Raw genomic sequence first — 6,614 nt, 5'->3', positions numbered from 1 at the left:
TGTCTGTCAAACATACACACTCCGAGGAAAACCTTGCTAGCGCCCGTTTCATTTGTGTCAGAAACGGGCCTGTTTTACTAGTCATGAAATTTATTTATTGCACTTGTATCCCACATTTTCCCACCTATTTGCAGGCTCAATGTTTTAGTGATATTGAAACTGAGTATCACTAAAACAGCTTCAGCATGATTGTAGCTGGTGGAAACAGCACTAATAAAGGCTGTATTTTGAGTTAATTTTCTACACTGTTCTATACTAATACATCACCAAATTTCAGGGAGGAGGATATACCTATTTTATAGACCTCTATTATATCTCAATAGAGGTATAAAATAATGAGTGGAGTGGAACGGGTAGACATAAATCACTTAGTTACTCTTTCCAAAAATACTAGGATTAGGGGTCCCGCAATAAAGCTACAAAGTAGTAAATTTAAAACTAATCAGAGGAAATATGTCTTCACTCAATGTGTCATTAAACTCTGAAATTTATTGCCAGAGAATGTAGTAAAAGCAGTTATCTTAGCGGGGTTTAAAAAAGGTTTGGATAGCTTCCTAAAAGAAAAATCCATAAGCCATTATTAAAATGGACTTGGGGAAAATCCACTGCTTATTTCTAGCATAAGTAGCATAAAATGTATTGTACTGTTTGGGGATTTTACCAGGTCCTTGCAACCTGGATTGGCTACTGTTAGAAACAAGGTGTTGGGTTTGATGGACCTATGGTCTGTCCCAGTATGGCAGTAATTAAGTTCGTATGACTTGGTTGTGCTGTTTCTCTATCCTCAACTTTTCACCGGCCTTATATTGTTATCTGTGTACCATTTATCAATAAATAGATTTAAACAAAAATATAGCAGAAGAAACCAATTGCAGTGACTAAATAGAAAATAAAGAAACATTTTCTAGCTTTGTTGTTGTCTGGTGACTTTATTCCTGTAATCATACTGGCTCCCGTTGCCAATTCTTCTATCATCTTTGCAGCAGGGCTTCCTGTTGATGTAGTTTGGATCCGTGGTCCACAGGATCCAAGTTTACCCGAAGCCGTATATCTTTTATCTTTCTCCCCCTTCCCACACTTCATCTTCTCCATTGATCTTCCATTAATTTTCTGCTACGGTCAAGCTTCTTCCTTCCACTTCGATGTCCAGCAGTATCCTATTTCCTTTTTACCATCCCCAGTCAGCAGCACTCACCCTCCTCCCATCCGGACCCTCACCGCCTTTTCTGTGCAGCCGCAGTCCTGACGTCAGAAGCAGAGAAAAATCACAGCGCGGGGCCCAGCGATCCAACCCCGCGCGCGCACTCTGCGTCTGTCGGTCTCGCCCCCTCGGAAGGGACGTCTTACGTCAGAGGGCGTGGTACCGACAGGTGCAAAGGCAAGCGGGTGAAGTGGTAAGAGATTGCGCGCGGTGTTTTCTTTCTGCTGATTTTTATCTTAGCGGGAACGGGAAGGTTTGTTTTCCCGATAGTGGCGGAGGAATTGGCTCTTACAATTGAACAGTCTCGGCTTTTTTGCCTACTCGCTCAGTTGTACCTACTCTCTGGACACGGCTGTGGGGGAAAAAATTTGGGACTGCACCACTTTTTCCTTTCTTCTTCTTCCGCTGGTATCTGCCCCCTTGTCTGATCCCCCTTCCCTTCCCCATGTTCCTCAGAGGCGGCTCAGCGATTCAGCTTCCCTCTGCTGCGTTGCGCATGAATGAGTGCGGCGCTTTGAGGTATATGGGGAAGGGGGTTGCTGGGCCTTGGGGGGAGGTATGAAATGTATTTATATATCTGTTGTGGGGGATTGGGGAGAGAAGGAGAAATGTTTGGGGGGGGGGGGGTGAAATGGGCCATCCTAGTTAATTCTGGGCCCACGCAAAATAAAAGGTAAAGAACGTGCAGAGTAATGGAGTAAGTGTGGAAATAAAGTTACTTTTTTTTGTGAAGTGCAACAGTGTTACTAGCGCAGGACAAAAGCTGCTTAGCACCAGCCTTTTCCCGCTTTAGCCTTACAGCCAATCAAAGGCTTCGTCTGCATGTCTGACAGCCAATCAAAACGCTCGCTCCTCACCTTCCACCGCAGCGCAGTCTGGTGCTAATTACAGTTTCTGTCCTGTGTTAAACTGTTACCTTTAGGCAACTAGAAGAGGCTTCGAAGGCGAAAGCTGCGTTTTATCCAGCGCTGTGTGAACTGAGAACTTGGCAGAAAAGCAGGAAAGTTAATTGAAGTATGTGTATGAATAAAGAAAGTGTGAGAAGGAGAGTGTTTAATTGAAAGGATTTGTCAGAAAAAAAGGTGATGCTGTTCTGGATTTATTGTATTTAAAAAATGAAATAGAGAAAGAAGGTGGTGTGAGATGTGTGATTTGTTTTAAATAATAAATGGCTGTTTGATCACTTAGGACAGAAAATAGGCTGTTTCTGATATAAAATATAATTGAGCAACTGGTTAGGCTGATGAGTTAAAATAGAAATAACCCTGAGTTTTATATATATTAAAGCAAATTTGCTTCAAGGCAATCAAGACCTAAGAGCTTAAAATAGGTAAAAGCTGGATCAGAAATATTTGACATGAATAATGTGTTGGTATGTAGCTAGATAACTGAGTGTGGGCTGTGTGTGAAAGTTGTAAATGGTTCTTTATGGAATTCTAAGTTGTTTTTTAGTGAGTAGAATCTTTCAGGCTGATGTTTTCTGTGCCAATAGCACAATAACTGTTTTGTAATGTTTTCTTAAGGAAATTAAAAAAATAAAGGCAAGTTAGGGATTATTTTTTGTGTTTCTTTCTGTGGCAGGAGCTAGCTGCAGGTGGGCCCAGGCCCACCCAGTCTTTGTCTCACCCTCTGCTGCTGATTAAGGTGCAGCTACACAGCCTTTCAATTAATTGTGCAGATTGCAGAATACTACAGTCCAGCAGTAGCAAACAGCAACCCTCAAACTCCTGGAAAGCTGGTGGAAGGAGGGGAAGGTAAATTCATCTGGTGAAGTGGAAGTTTATGCATGTGGAACGTCACTGCATGGGATACTGACCGTTGTACAGGCGCTGTGTGCAATCAGTTGAAGTGCAGTTTGCAGCAATGTCTAACAAGGTAATACAGGACCTATCCAGAAAGAGTTGCCATGGATGCAGTTGGGGGGGGGGGGGGATGGGAGACATTGCCCCTTGCCCCACATGAGCTGCCAGGGATCCCATCTCCCTCCATAGGACTCTGTACTTTTTTCTCACTGGCTCGTTTCCTCTTCTCTCTCCCCCCGCCGGTCCAGAGGTGCCTTTGCCTGCCTCAACCCTGTCCCAGCCTGGTCACAGCACTTTCACATTACATTACTGCAGTGCCCGGCAGCAATTCATACAGACGTGCTCCCAGGTCTTCCCTCTGCTATGAAGTGGACGGGACACGGCATAAAGAAGTCCCCGGAGCAGGCCTGTATGAATTGCTGCCAGGCAGTGCAATAGTAAGATGTTGAAAGCAATGTGGTTGGGGCTCAGAGAATGGGAGAGCATATATACCAGATCCAGAGGTGCTAGACCTGCAAGGGAGGGTTTGAGGCTGGAGGGAAGGGAGGTGCTGGACCTGAGGGGGGCTGGAAGTGGGAAGGAAGGGTGAGAGAAGCTGGACCTCTAGGGGGACCGGAGGGAGATGAGAGAGATGCTGGACTTGCAAGGGGGCTTGAGATCAGAGGGAAGGGAGAGAAGTGCTGGACCTGCAAGGGGAGCTGGTGGTCAGATGGAAGGGGGAGAGGTGCTGAACCTACAGAGGGGCTGGAGATTGGAGGGGAGTGAAGTCCTGGACCTGCAGTGAGTGGGGTTGGAGAAAAAGGAGAGAGATGCTGGACCTGTGGGCTGGAGGGAAGGGAGAGAGGTGCCAGCCCAAGGAGATGAAGGAAGAGGAGGTCAAATGTTGAACCCACAATGGGAGAAAGAATCAGATCCTGGAAGGAAAAGGGAAGAGAGGGAGAGAAGGTGGATGGGGTCAGAGAGGAGAGGGACACATTGGTTTGGGGGAGGGAGAGAGCAGACAAGCTGGGCCCAAGTGCCCAGATGATCTAAAGCCCCATTCTGTTCCAAACACACTGTAAAAATAGCGCTAGAACAGTGCGGGGCTTTACTGCCCCTATGATCAGAGATAATAGCACTATTATCTCTGATCATAGGGTAAAGTGTGGAAAGATTGTGCCTCCACCCTAAGCCCATGACATGGGGCTGTCCCCCTTGACACAAGTCCATGGGGGAGGGGGGGGGCTTGAGATCTGGTGGATGTCCAGCCCGCCAATCCCCTCTTGCATCCCCCCCCCAAAAAAGCGCTGGTGGCCCAGTGGGCGTGAATCAAACCTCGCAGCCTGGTAGTCTAGTGGCTCTCTTCTCTGCCCTCCCCCCATACTTTTGTTGGAGGAGGGAGGTAGTACACTCCCTCTTCTAGTGCCGCCTTGAAAATGGCGGTGCCCTGCCTAGTGCATCCTGGGATGCACTGGGTGGGGCTTCACACCATATAAGGGCATTTCTCCCTTATATGGTGTGAAGCCCCACCCAGCGCATCACAGAATGCACTGGGCAGGGCTGGGTGCGGCCATTTTCAAGGCAGCACTACTTCAATAAAAGTATGGGGGTGGCAGGGAAGAGTGCCGCTAGACCACTAGGTTGGATGGGCTTGATTCGCAGCCCAATCGTCCACCAGGGCTTTTTTGAGGGGGGTGCAAGGGGGGTAGGGGATCTCCAGCTCCCCCCCCTCTGTGAATTTGTGTTGGGGGGGGACTGGAGGTTGGGTGGATCTCCAGCCCCCATGTCGCTGGCTTGTGGTGTGTATGGGGGGGGGGAATGGGGGGCCTGCTAGCATGCAAATGCATTCTGGACAGGGCTCACCATTCCTCCCTAATGGTCTGCAAATCCTAATACCAGCTCCGGGCTGGTGTAGGGTTTTCCTTGGACAGCTCACCAATGTTTGGCGTGCTGCTCACTGATCGTAGGGGAGGAATATGTTTACCGTGCATTTGCATGCTAGTTGTGCTAAGAGCCCTTGTTTAACATGCATTTGCATGCTAGTTGCGGTCAGAGCGCACGAGCGCATTGTTTCATGTGATCATGGGGTGGTAGAAAATAGAGGAGCTAGTGTGGCGCTAATAGCCTCTAGCGCCTGCATTTGCTTCTTATCATCGGCCCAAAGGTGGTCTATAGAAACAGAGGGAAAATGATGGGCATTGGGTGGGAGCAGAGGGGCTGAAACTCAAAGGGAAGATGCCTCTCTGTGTCCATATGCCGTCCCCATACATCAATACTTGATACGAGGGGGTGGATGAAATATATGAAAAAAAGAGACAATTCTGGATAGGGCATGGGTACATCAGGTGGCGGATTTTTCTCTTTCAAAAAGTTGACAACCCTAGTGCCCACACGTCCAACCTGTTGGCCCACCCAAAAGTTGTCTTCTGGTTATGTCACTGTTCTGTGGAAGGTAGTTTTACAGTATTGTAGTTATCCAATCCTCCATTGCCCCAGGTACAAATAAGTACCTGTATACAATATGTAAGCCGCATTGAGCCTGCCATGAGTGGGAAAGTGCGGGGTACAAATGTAACAAAAAAAAAAATCCATCCTGAATGAGGAACACACTGTTACTTTATGTTCACTAAAGCGGGAGACATTCCCTTCTCTTGTTCAGTTTTAAAGGTAGAAGAATAAGTTTTGGTTTTCGAGTGGAGGAGTAGCCTAATGGTTAATGCAGTGGACTGAGAACTAGGGGAGAGGGAGCCTCATGCCTTTTATGGCTACGCAGGTGGCACATCCCAAAAGCCAGCCCTAACTGCATGGTATACCTTAGAACTACTGAGCAACCAACATTTTTCTTTTTAGGTATTGAGAAATTGAGAGACATTAAAAGCCTGATTCGGCAAAGACACAGAATTTGAAGATTTTTAGTGCTAGATGATAAAGTGTCAGTGATCCGGTCAGGCAATCTTTGATTTCTTCAGGACCGTCATACATAAGGAGCACCTACGGCCAGAAACACAAGTGGAAATAATGGAGTCATCGTGATCTACTTTGTCATCGAAAGCTAAGTTGAATATAGATTTAAGAGACGTTAAGCTGGTATATTATAAAGAACAAAGCGAATAATTTGAGATACGATGACTACATATCTATTGGTGGATCAGAGAAATTATGGATACATTAAACAGCTGATTTTTTTTCTCGTAGAGATTGAGTTGAGAACGGGGTTCCCTGATGGGCTGAAGTTGTAATCCTGTTTTATGGACTTAAGTTTTTCAAGTCCTGAGCATTAGAGTCTAGATTTGAGCACTTGGATTAAAAAATGTTAAAAGTTATCACCCCTTCTTCTGTTTTTTTTAACTACAGATTTTTTCTTCCATTTTGAAATTGAGTTTGTAAGTTTTTACTCTGTTGGGTTTTTTCGGAAGGAGGAGGAGCCTGTGATGCTAGCCAAAACAGTGGTGTCCTAATTTTAAAGGTACCCTGGGCTTTTGAGGCTATTTTTAGATATAATAATTGAGTTTAGTTTCTTTTGAATTTTTGCAGTCTTACAGTTTTTGATTTTTAAATTTTCTTTTTTAGGTATAAAATTTTAAAACAACTGATAATTGGTTTATTTCTCTTTTCAGGGCCTCTTTCTCTGA

The 6,614-nt window shown here is 45.7% G+C and overlaps 1 long non-coding RNA gene across 1 annotated transcript; it reads left to right on the top strand.

Annotated features, from left to right (window-relative positions):
• The first annotated feature begins 1,414 nt into the window (after positions 1–1,414).
• On the top strand, positions 1,415–6,055 carry LOC115459424. Its single transcript, XR_003940270.1, has 3 exons — positions 1,415–1,454; positions 2,783–2,955; positions 5,833–6,055. It is a non-coding gene; the product is annotated as an uncharacterized LOC115459424 (long non-coding RNA).
• Positions 6,056–6,614: the final 559 nt, after the last annotated feature.

Source organism: Microcaecilia unicolor, unplaced genomic scaffold, assembly GCF_901765095.1.
Source record: "Microcaecilia unicolor unplaced genomic scaffold, aMicUni1.1, whole genome shotgun sequence".
Classification (NCBI taxonomy): Eukaryota; Metazoa; Chordata; class Amphibia; order Gymnophiona; family Siphonopidae; genus Microcaecilia; species Microcaecilia unicolor.
This window is presented reverse-complemented; position numbering and strand designations above follow the sequence as displayed.